The sequence below is a fragment of the Monodelphis domestica genome, chromosome 2, assembly GCF_027887165.1.
Source record: "Monodelphis domestica isolate mMonDom1 chromosome 2, mMonDom1.pri, whole genome shotgun sequence".
NCBI classification, from domain to species: domain Eukaryota; kingdom Metazoa; phylum Chordata; class Mammalia; order Didelphimorphia; family Didelphidae; genus Monodelphis; species Monodelphis domestica.
In genome coordinates, this window is record NC_077228.1 from 297,256,971 (window position 1) to 297,269,902 (window position 12,932).

The 12,932-nt window shown below is 36.2% G+C and overlaps 1 long non-coding RNA gene across 1 annotated transcript in view; it reads left to right on the forward strand.

The window, feature by feature from the left end:
- The window catches only part of LOC130457393 (uncharacterized), a 55,891-nt gene extending 43,407 nt beyond the window's left edge, over nt 1-12,484 (forward strand). Inside the window, exon 4 of the long non-coding RNA XR_008916567.1 lies at nt 11,635-12,484. This is a non-coding gene — a long non-coding RNA (uncharacterized LOC130457393). The remainder of the gene's footprint in view (nt 1-11,634) is intronic.
- The last annotated feature ends 448 nt before the right edge of the window (nt 12,485-12,932 follow it).

Below are 12,932 nucleotides of genomic sequence, written 5' to 3' on the forward strand. Positions count from 1 at the left end.
CCCCTAACTGCAAATCCAGTGTTCACCCTGGTACTAGTTTCTGGCCATGAAGCATATTTGTTCCCTTTTGTTGTAGACATGCTTGTACATTATGCTATTGTTCTTACTGACTGCCCCTTCCTAAGTTGCCTGATGCCACTCTGAATACTTGCCATCTCCTTCCTGTCTTGGCTCACTCTTCCATTATACTCACATATTTCTCCCTAGAGCAATTGGCCTTATGCCCAAAATAATAATGAGAACTCACCTTTTTATAGAGCTTTTGGTTTCTAAAGTGCTTTTCCTATATTATTCCATTTGATCTTTGTAACAAACTTGTGAGGAAAGTGTTATTATTATCCCTGCTTTGCAGATGAGTTTATTGAGACAGAGCAGGTTAAGTAACTTGCCTAGGGTCACACAAATAATACATAAGTTAATAAATAAAGTGGGTTTTGAACTTCGGTCTTCTGAACTCAGAATCCATTATTCTAGTCACTGTGCCAAGCTGTCCATAACCCTAGTCCCATAATCTGCCATGAAGATTTTATTTTTTTAGAAATGATACAGGCAGACGTTGAAACCTAGAATTGACCAGAAAGACTCTTATCTTAGTTGGTAAAACATTTGGGAGTGGAGAAGAACTACTAATAAAGAAGTTAGAATCAAATACTAAGAAAAATTCTGTTTATTCTTTGACACAATTCTGTATTGCCACTATTAACATGGTATCTATAAACTTTCTACTATATGGCAAGATTGTAGCCCCAAAATATCCAAGTCCAGAAGCAGCATGTTAATACAGTCATCCCTCACCTATCACAGGAGTTGTCTTCCAGAGATGCCTGCAATAGATGAAAATCTACAAAGTAGAGGCATTATATTTATTTTATTGTTCTTTGATAGTGAGCATCTTCCTCTGGCCCTTGGGTTCACTGCCAGTAGCCTTAGAAGGCCCAGAATGTTTGGGTGGCATAGTGCTTCAAATAAATTCAAACTTTACAAAAACTTCACAAAAACGCACCACCACAGAGCAACAGTATGCACAGCAATCAGCTTTGATGTGAAGTGGATAAAGAGAGATACTGAACATATAGGTACAGTGCAGGAGAGCAAAACAGACCAATGCTATAGTCACTGAGCCAATCAGCTCCTAGAATATAGAACACAGAGGTATGGTTGGTTGCCTTTCATTCCATCAGCCAACAGTGTGCATATACAATCTCATGTTGGTAAACCTGTATAAATGGTAGTGGTGTACTGCATTTCCATTGTGTACAGCAATACAGTATTCATCTGCAAAATTCCACAATATAGAGAAAACTCATTAATACAGAATTAGATATAGTAAAATCTCAATAAGTAAACCAGTATATAATGAGGTACAACTATAAATTGCCAAATCTAGCAATTTATGTTTATATTAATTTATATTAGGTAATGTAAAAATGGAGACTTGAATCCAGGACTTCAATCCCCAGAAGTCCTTGCTCCACTTCCCCAGAATGCTTTGTAATCTCACTCAATTCTCACCTGGGCCAAGAGCAAATTATGATATAAAGAGTCTCCACCATAGGTAGGGTCTCTTTTCTTCCTGTCTCCACTGGCAAGCAGACGCGTCTCATGATGTAAGTGAAATTGAATTGGGCCTCTTGGCCCACCTGGCACATGCCCTTTCTTACTTGTATTTTTCTTAAATTCTTAACCTTTAATAAACCTCTAAAAATATAAAATTCCTTGCAGAGAGAAACTAATTTCTACCCTGCCTCAGTTTCCCCCCTAAATTTTTAACTGCTACAGTTATGGCGACCACGAAGGAACGAGAACTTCTCAAATTTTTTAGCCTAGAATTTTTTTTTAAGCCACGTTTCTCTGGTCAAGGTTTTTTTTACCATCGCAAAGCTGCTGCTCGTTCCAGCCATTAGATAGCTCACCCCACCCGGCTCAGCCACTTCTACCTGCCTGCCTGCAGCCATCCACTCCAGACCGGTTTGCTGTTTGACCCAGATTGCAGCTTACATGGCCACCCCAGCTGCCCGCTCCGGCTCCTGGCCTTGCTTGTCTGCATTCCTGTCCTGCCCTTGCCCCCCCCCCCCCCCGGTGTTCTCTCTGTTCTCACCTGGTGCCCACTCTCATGGCCCTGCCTGCCTGTGTTCCTGCCTGCAACCATTGCTGGCCGCTGCCTGCCTGTTTCTGCACCCCAGACCCACGTACTCGACCCCAGCCGGCTCATCACCCAGGCTGCTGGTAGCAGACCCAGTTTCTTCAGGATCAAAAACCAGCTGGTAACAAATGGGGTAATTTTCCCTTAGGCTAAGCCTCCACATGGACGGGGTATTGACCACATGTGTGGATCATTGGAGGGGAGAGAGAAAAGGGAAAGGAGAAGAAAGAGACTTGCGAACAGGAACTTAAAAAACATGGCTATTTTACAAGGATATCTTTTAATAGCATTGACCATTTTATTGACTTCACCTGCATCACAGAGAAAATATTCAGCTCTGTACAAACTTTTAGCTAACTTTGGGGAGGTAGCTGGGTGTCTCAGTGGACTGAGAACCAGGCCTAAAGACAGGAGCCCATCTTTGGTTGGAATCTGGCCTGAGATACTTCATGGCAGGGTAGTCCTGAGCAGGTCATTTAACCCCCATTGCTTAACCAATTTTCTGCCTTCTGATAATGGACATCTGGATAATTGATAATTTAAAATAATAATAGTAAATGGATAATTTAAAAAAACCCTAAGGAACTTTAAAGAGACTGGAGGCTATATATATATATATATATATATATATATAAGGCATTTCAGACTCCAATGGTTTATAAAAATCTCTGTATTCTATTGCATTTTACTGATTGCTTTGTTTAAGGTTTAACTTTGTGATTTTAAATTCACATATTATTGCATTCAATATTATTCTGTTACACTGTTCTTTAATGTACTGAGTTTAACTGTTAAATTCTGTTGCTTTACTCCTATAATTATATTGAACAAATATTATTGAATAAGGCCACATATAAAAACAGCCTTTCTGTTTTGACCTTGTAAATTGTCACATAGAGGATAGATGGACTTCATCAGAACTGGTTACAATTGCTATAACAACCTTTGAAAAATTTAATGTGCTAAATATCTCAAATTATTTTAAGGGTTTTTTAAACATGATTTTTGGAATTTTTTTAACAATCTCTGGTTATTTTGCCTGCCCCTACCATGAGGTGTAAGGCCCATTCTAGTAGCTGAAGTAAAATACATTTTATAACCCCCAACCTTCCCTCATGTGAATGGAAGTTGGAGCAGTTAATCTCAGGGCATTTGTACCCCAAAAAGGCCTCCAAAAAAGGAGCACTCCTTATTTATACTCTTCAGCTCACTACTTTACTCCCATCAGAATGATCTCTAGATTTCTTGATTATGTTCTTAACCCAAGATGATTTTTACTTTGTTTAAAAATATATTTATTACCAAGGTTGAAAGATTGCTACATTTGTAAAACTTTTGACAAATATCCATCAATTCATAGGTTTTTTTTAAAAAATGCCATACAGCAACTTATGTGAAAATGATTGTGTGTTTGTTTGCTATTGTAATTAATTGGGCTATTGAAAATTTTGGGGATATTGATATCTACATATTTGTAATACTCTTCTTTAAAAATGAAAAATGTTACCTTGTTCAATTCATTTGCTCATACTTACAGTGGATCATGGACAGATATAAAGAGGAAATGGATCTCATTTTTGGTGAGAAAGCCTTGCATTCTATATTTTCTTAGCTAACACAGTGTGTCAATGATTATAAGCTATATTTTTTAATTTTTTAAAGCTCTTTTATTATATTTTTCTTGCATGTGCACTATACTTTTTCAGTATTTTTTTATTTTTCTCTCTTTTTTATATTTGAAGCACATGTCACCAGCATTTAGATTTTCTTTAACTTTTTGATTTTGTAGTACTATAAGTTTAAGATACATTGCAAATGCATGCCCAAAAAGCTTGTGACTACAAAAATGAAGCCACTAATTATTTAAAAAATTATGGGACTTTGCTTAATGATTCTGTCTGATTCCAGGACAAGATACACACAAAAGAGCCATTGCACAGTGCCAAAGAAGCACAAAGCTAAACTGCATAATGTCAATCAAGCACAAGGTCAAAGAGACCAACCAATCCTGGTGGGATTGATGTAATTTTGAGCCTAGACAAAGAGGACTTGAACGTGTTTGGGGTTCGAGGTTACGGCTGTTTAGCATATGTTAAAGGCAGGTCTGCCTTGTTCCACATTCTACCAAGTATCTCAACCTTGGCTCCTATAATCTGGTCCCTTTTCTGCCTTTCATAGTGTGGTAACTTTCTGTAGTCCTGGCTATTGACTGGGTAAATGCATCATTGCTTAGATCATTTAATTGGGCCCTGATTCAAGGACCTGTTATAGATTTATTTTTCTTTTACTTAGAATGTTTACACATAAGATTTTGATAGTCTGTATTTTCTTCAAGTATTTTCTTTTTTATTTGGATTTTTCAATTTCTCTTATCAATTGATTCATATACCTCATACCTCAGCCATGTATCCCTAAGTGATCCTGTATTTGTCAATCACCCTCTTAATGGGGGAATGTAAAAAATATCATTTTAAATTGCAAAGTTTAAATTCCTTTTTAGAAGAATTTTAGGTAAAGAAAGATGATACCTCTCTGAATCCAGAAACTGAACTGTTGGAAAAGATACCATGAAGAAGCCTTCAGACCATAAGCTGCACAAAAATGAACTTTGGGTGTAGTTGATTGAACATTTATTTGTATGTATACTTTCATGCCAAAGGGGACTGCCCCCTAACTGGCTTTTTGTCAATGCGTCAAGCAATTATTGGTTTTGTTATTTTTTTCTCTTATCCTCAAATTATTGTAATCTTTAAATTGATTATGTTTTTTATGATCCTTTGGGGAAGTCCTTCTTCCCAGAGGATCAAACAGAGGAATGTAAAAATGGAGACTTGAATCCAGGACTTCAATCCCCAGAAGTCCTTGCTCCACTTCCCCAGAATGCTTTGTAATCTCACTCAATTCTCACCTGGGCCGAGAGCAAATTATGATATAAAGGGTCTCCGCCATAGGCGGGGTCTCTTTTCTCCCTGTCTCCACTGGCAAGCAGACGCATCTCATGATGTGAGTGAAATTGAATTGGGCCTCTCGGCCCACTTGGCACATGCCCTTTCTTACTTGTATTTTTCTTAAATTCTTAACCTTTAATAAACCTCTAAAAATATAATATTCCTTGCAGAGAGAAACTAATTTCTACCCTGCCTCAGTTTCCCCTCTAAATTTTAACTGCTACAGTAATCAATGTACATTTATCCCCATTCCTCATAAATTTCTCCTTCTCTTGACTATACATCCATACCACAGTATCTCTTTTATTGTTTCTTGCACTACTAGTAAATAATCAATAATTTTAGTAGAATTTATGAATTAATTCAAATATAAAATTGCAGGCAGGTAACAGAATTGGTGGGATTGTTTTTCACATAGCTTTTCTTTTTCTTTTTTTTTTTAACCCATACCTTCCATCTTAGAATCAATATTGTGTATTGGTTCCAAGGCAGAAGAGTGGTAAGGGCTAGGCAATGGGGATTAAGTGAGTTGCCCAGGGTCACACAGCTGGGAAGTACCTGAAGTCAGATTTGAACCTAGGACCTCCAGTCTCCAGGCCTGAATCTCAATCCACTGAGTCACCCAGCTGCCCCCATACCTCCTCAACTTTTTAATAGCAGTGTAGCTTACCTTGTTCTGCTCCATCATATGTCTCTTTTGAGTTTATTTGTACCATGTTGTCTTACGCGTAATAGTTATATAGTCAATGACTGTTGAATTGGATTATAATCTTACATATGGAGTTCATAGGTAAGTGGAACCTCATATGGTATCTAAGGTTCAAGACTGAAAGGGACTTTTAAAGCCTTCTAATCTAAACTCTTCTATATTACAGATGAGGTGCCTGTGGTGAAGGGACTTAAAGAAGGGAATATACATACACAGATACACGTATATATGTATTTATATACAAATATTTGTATGTAGTTATATATACTGTGTTAATGTTTGTATTTATAGTTATAGAATCATGTAGTACATATACATATGTATATATTTATGCCTCTAGATAAATTGTCTTTAATCTTATCACTACTGAAGAAACAGGTGAAGCATTATAAACAATTAAGTCACAAACCCAATCCAAAAGGATGCAAGTGTTATTTTGAAGGAAGGAAAAATGATATCTGAAAGGGGAAAAAAATAACCACCAAGGTCTGTCCAGAAATGGAGACATTTCTCTGTGGGATAGAGACGTAAAAACCCAGAATAATATATTAAAATATTTCTGTCAACACTTTACAAATGATGGCTGTGAGAAAGAGTTCCAACTTGACATTGATATCAACTACCATGATTTCAAATGAACTAAAAACTGAACAGATTGGAAGGTCGCCAATAATGAATGCAAAAAAAGCAATAAGGAGAAGAGCTGATCAGATGTTCCCATTTGCAGGAAGGGAACCAAAACTTTAATGGACAAAATGATGGTAATTTCACCTCTAATCCCACTATTTAGCCAATTTAAACCTCCTCTGATTAAAGATAATTCCAGCATTTTAGAGATCAAAGCAGCTCTAGCTGGCTGATTGGCTTCTAAGTTCTGATTTTACACTCTTAATCTAAACCATACAGTCTTTTAAAAAAGAAAGAAATCAGCATTTGACACAGTGGGGATATTACTTTTTCTAACCAAGAAGAAATAATACATTCCATCCTCCAACATGAAGTCAGCTCTCTTTTCAATACATAAACCCAAGGTTTTACTCCCATTGCAAGGAGATAAATAACTCACTCTATTCCTATTTCCCCTCTTACATTTATAATAACCAGAATATCCTCCCTTCTGATTCATAGAAGGTTCTTGAAATCACACTGGTTTCACGAAACCCTCCCCACTTCCTAAAACTCGTGTCAAAAAAAAAATCACCCAAACATAACATACAGCATACAACAGTCATTTTAAAACATAAAGTCATAAAATGTCAGATTTGGGAGGGACATTAAATATTTCTAATCCAGCCCCTTAGTTTTATCAACAAGAGATCTGAGGTTCCCAAAAGTTAAGTTAATTGTTGAGGTAATGTAATTAACTAGAAGTCCTTAAAGGATAATGTGATTATTGTTATTGTTTAGTCATTTCATTTGTGTCCAACCCCATTTCAGGATTTCTTAGCAAGATATTGGTGTAGTTTGCCATTTCCTTCTCCACCTCACTTTACAGATAAAGAAATTGAGGCAAAAAGGGTAAGTGATTTACCCAGGATCACATAGCTGGTAAAAATCAGAGGCCAGATTTTAATTCAGGAAGATGAGTCATCCTGATTTCAAGGTCAGCATTCTATCCCTTGTGCCATATAGCTACCCTCTTTAGGGCTGTACCAGTCCTTTAATATTTTACTTCTATTGTTTGCATTTTTAGTTATATTTTATCATGCATGTACACAGAGATATATAATGCCTTCCCTCTGTTAATTATTTTCTATTTATCCTGGATGTAGTTCACTTTGTATTATTTGTTTGCAACATCTCTGCTATGATTGTAAGCTCTTTGAGCGCAAGGGCTGCCTTTTGCCTCTTTTTGAATCTCTAGCTCTTAATACAGAGTTTGGTACATAGTAGAAGCTAAATAAATGTTTATTGATTGAAATAAACATAGATAACTCAATAGATCACCCCAATAATATGGTGAGTCCCTTGAGAATAAGATTAGTGATACTTCTTTGGGTGCCAAGCTCAGTGACAGACCCATTTTCCCATTGTCCAGTCCTTTAATTTCATCTCGGTTGGGAACTGCCAATATAGAAATTTCTTCCACCCATATAAATTTTCATCTTGTCTGTCACCTCTAGTCTTAGAGTTGTCTGGGATATTTAGTGGCTTCGTTGTTGACACAGAGTCAAAATGTACAAGAAGGAGAATTTGAATTTAGGTCTTCTTAATTTAAAGGCCAATCCACTACTCAATTTATCACATTGTCTCTCAAGCACATAATTGATGCTCAATACATATTTATTAGTCATATCAGTGAACGTGCTCTCCAGCATCCAAGGAAATGTTTATTCCCTGAGATCTTCAGTAAGAACAGAATCTTCTGCCTCCTTCTTTCAACCATTCTTTGATATATATACACAAATACACACTCAATTGAAGATGAAAATCTTCTTTTACCTGTCCATGGAAGCCAGCTGAGAACTAAACACTGACAACTGGTAAAAGTATAAGGCAATCACAAGAACAGTCCTGGCCTCAGCCTGATGGGGACCAAGAGCAAGCCACAAGAAATCCTAGGCTATCTATTCCTGAGTTCAACTTATGCACATCCATATATATATATATATATATATATATATATATATTCACCTTCATCAATGAGAGTCATGAAATCATTGGGAAGGCATAATTCAATGGAAAGAGCTCTGTCTCAGAGGACCAGAGTTCTGACTGAAATTTTGCCACCAGTGTGACCTTAAAAAATCACCTAACATCTCTGGACTTCATTTTCTTCATACAAAAAAAAAAATTCAATACTTCTTAGGTTCCTTTTAGCTCTGAATAGTCATTCTTTCTGATTCTATGATTTCTCTTCTATTTTGTTTATTTGTGCCATGGACAGCAGCTAAAAGGCTCAGTAGATTAAGAACCAGGCTCAGAGATGGGAGGTCCTGGATTCAAATCTGACAACTTCCATTGCCTAGTTCTTATTGTTCTTCTGCCTTGAAACAAAGACATTGATTTAATTCTAAGACAGAAGGTAAGGGCTTAAAAATTGTGCTAGCTGAACCAACAAACATGCATTTAATATTATTCCTTGCTTTCTATTCCAAGTTCTTCAGTTTTGAAGAAGCATTAGAATATGCTGGATGACTTTGAGACAGAAAGAACTGAATTTGAATCCTGCCTCAGACACCTACTAGCTTTGCAAACCTGGGTAACCAACTCATTTAGCCTCAGTTTTCTCAGCTGTAAAATGGAGTTAATAATATTGCCCATCTACCAGGGTTCCTGTAAGGATCAAGGTTTATATATATATATATATATATATATATATATATATATGTATATATATATATAATGAGGTTTTACATATATATATAAAGTGCTCTGCAAACCTTAATGTACTATATAAATGCTAGTTCTTAATAATAATAATAATAGAACCTTGTGATGAATGACCTAGAAAAATAAGCAGTTGTTGAATTTAATTTTAAAGATCTCCAAGAATGGAAACACCATCCTTAGAACTGTATCCATCTTTTTATCATCCTCATATTTTTTTTAAAAAGCTATTTATTCTCTATCCAATTTCCTTCTCATTGTTTTTCTTAAGCAGTCAAGTCATCCTGTAGCTTTCTCTTTTCTAAATTGCAACACCTCAATTCCTTCAACTTTTTTTCAAAAGACCTAATTATTACCTACTTTATTGCTCTAATTTTCTGGATCCCCTTCAGATGTGTTGAGAGCTTTGGTAGAGGAAAGAAGGAATATTAAATGTAGAGTCAGAAAAGAAAAGGAAGGGAACAAGCATTTACTCTGTGCCAATCAACATGCTAAGCATTTCATAAATATCTCATTTGATCCTCACAACAATCCTATAGATTCCCCTTTTTCAGGTGAGGACTCTGAAGTAGATAGCGGTTAAGTGAGTTGTTTAGGGTCACACAATACTAAGTGACTAAGACTGGATTTAAACATGGGCATTCTGACTAGATCCACTATTTTATCTATTTTGTCACATTGATGCCATTGAGATACCTTAAAATACAAATTCAAGTTCCAGCTCCATCATTTATTAACAGTGTAAATGACATTAACTAAATACTTTGAGTTTCCTCATCTATAAATTGGGAATAAAAATACCTGTTTTGCTCACCTCAGTGAAGCATTTTAAGAATAAATTAAGACAGGGGTCTTCAGACTGGGCTCCATGAACTTGTTTTGAGAGAGAGAGAGAAAGAGAGAGAGAGCGAGAGCGAGAGAGAGAGAGAGAGAGAGAGAGAGAGAGAGAGAGAGAGAGAGAGAGAATGAGAGAGAGAAAGAGGAAAGAAAGAAAGAAAGAAAGAAAGAAAGAAAGAAAGAAAGAAAGAAAGAAAGAAAGAAAGAAAGAAAGAAAGAAAGAAAGAAAGAAAGAAAGAAAGAAAGAAAGAAAGAAAGAAAGAAAGAAAGAAAGAAAGAAAGAAAGAAAGAAAGAAAGAAAGAAAGAAAGAAAGAAAGAAAGAAAGAAAGAAAGAAAGAAAGAAAGAAAGAAAGAGAGACGGGGACAGAGAGACAGGGAGGGAGAGAGAGAGAGAGAGAGAGAGAGAGAGAGAGAGAGAGAGAGAGAGAGAGAGAGAGAGAGAGAGAGAGAGAGAGAGAGAGAAGAAGTATATTTATGGTTCTGTTGGTATGCATTTTAATTTTTTTCTGAAATAAGGGATCCATAGGCTTCACCAGACTCCCAAAAGGGGTTTGTTGTTGTTCAGTCATATCCTTATTCTTCATTGACCCATCTGGGGTTTTCTTAGCAAAGATGTCATTTACCACTTCCTTTCCAGCTTATTTTACAGATGAGCAAATTGAGGCAGAAAACGTTGTGACTTTCCAAAAGTCACATACATAGCTAGCAAGTGTTTGAGGTCATCTTTGAACTGAAGTATTCCTGACTCCAGGCCTGATGTTCTCCCCCCTCTACCACCTAGCTGCCCATTCTCAAGGGTGCCCATTACATTAAGAAGCTTTGAAACCCTGAAAAAAAGAGAATCCTTTTTAAAGTATTTTGTAATTGTGAGGCACTGTACAAATGAGAGTCATCTATCCAATTACATCTACCCCTAAATAAAGAGAATGTGTTTGAAAGTATTGCATAACTTTAAGGCATTGCACAAGTGAGAGATATTCATCTAATAGCCAATTTGCCTGAAGAGTCAAATTTAGACTTTATGTACAAAAAAACTTTTTAGAGCTCTCTCTAAATGGAATAAGCAACTTCAGGAGGTAATTGGTTCCCGCTTACTGGAGGGCTTCAACCAAGGATTGTTGGAGCTCTCAGCAAGTAAATTGTAGAAGGGATTTTTTTAAGTACATGGGCTGTACTTTTTAGCAGGAAGGATCCCTTTCAACTCTGATTCTTTGGTTCTTCTTAAAATGTGACAAGAAGACCTAGAAATGGGCTCTTAAAGAAAGATGACATTTTTTAAGCCTAAGCTCTTGGAATACAAAGTCAATTAAGTTTGTACTGGACACAGGATGGTAAGGTAGGGAAAATTAGCTAAACAGTATTGGAAATAGTGAAATAGACAAGAAATAGGCAAGATTAATCTTACAAAGCTCTAGTAGAAAATCTATAGAAAACCTTAGTGTGGTCATGTTTCCTTTCCCTTCTTACCTATACAAGAACTTAAAGAAAAGAAATAAGGTCCAAAATACCCACAATCCCATTACAATTTCCTCCAGTACAAACATTCTCTAGCCTCCCCCTATTTTTTTCTTACAGTGAAAGTTTTAGGAAGTTTATATAAATTAATAAAATCCTGGGCTCTATGAAGCCAATCTAGCTTTGAACATGCTTTTATTGATCTTTTCAGGTAAATCTACTGTGAATGTTATGAGCCAAGCCCAGATCACCGACTTCAAACAGAATCACGGCTACCTGTAGAGAGTTCTGCTGGCAGACAGGCTTTTACTAAAGCCAACAGAGCAGAGGTGAGGATAAAAAAAAAAAGCTTAATTAACATTTTAGATGTGTTACTGGTTGGGCGATTTAAGGTAGCTTATTAAACTTTCCCTGTTGTCTACAGAAGGCTATGCATTTTTTTCTCTTCTATTTTCCAGATGTAATCAATGTGATTCTAATAGCTGAACACATTAGCATGAGGAGGTTTTGATATGCATGACCTAAGTTCCTTTTCTATCAGCACACATCAATCAGTTAACTTGCTTCAAGATATTAAACTCTTTCCCTTTTACCAAAACAACGTCACAAAAAAACAATAACAACAACAAGAAAAAAAACAAGAAAAGAAGTCCCATCAAATCTTTATTCTTCTTTCAGAATACATATTGTCTGATGGCAGAGGGGCAGGTGCCACCCCAGGGTCACATGTTTCCATTCATTCAATAGGCATTTAGTAATCATCTATTATGGCCAAGACCCAGAGTAGATGCTAAGGCTACAAAAATAAAAACAACAATTCCAGATCTCAACGAAATTATTGTCTATTTGGAGAGAATCAGTAAGTATGCAGAGAGGCAAACACAAAATAATTTCAAACAGGTTACAGCCCTAGAAACTTTGGGGATCAGCTTGGGATTCCTCTAGGAAGTGGTAGCTGATCTAAAAACTGAAAGAAACTAGGGATTTTAAAAGACCTATTAAACATTTAAGGAGATGGGAGATGGAATACTAAATCTGTAATTAACAATAATTAATTAAGCATTTGTTGGGCAGTTAGGTGGTAGAGTGGAGATAGAGTGAAGTAAAAAAAAAAACTGAGTTCAAATCCAGCCTCAGATACTAGTTGTGTGATCCAGGGCAGGTCACTTAACCCTGCTTGCCTCATTTTCCTCATCTTTAAAATGAACCAGAGAAGAGCATGGCAAACCACTCCAGGATCTTTGCCAAGAAAACCCCAAATGGGGTCATGAAGAGTCAGAAACAACTAAACCCCAATAAGCACTTACTTTGTGCCAAATCTTTTGCTTCCTTCAAGAGATTAAAAAAATAAAATAAAAACAATCCCTATACTCAACCAACAAGCATTTTTTAAAGTTTTTACTAGGTTCCAGGTACTGTACTACATATTTAGTATAACTCCTTTAAGGAGATTACATTCTAAGAGAAAAAAATAATATATACATAAATCAATAGGTTATAAATAAATAC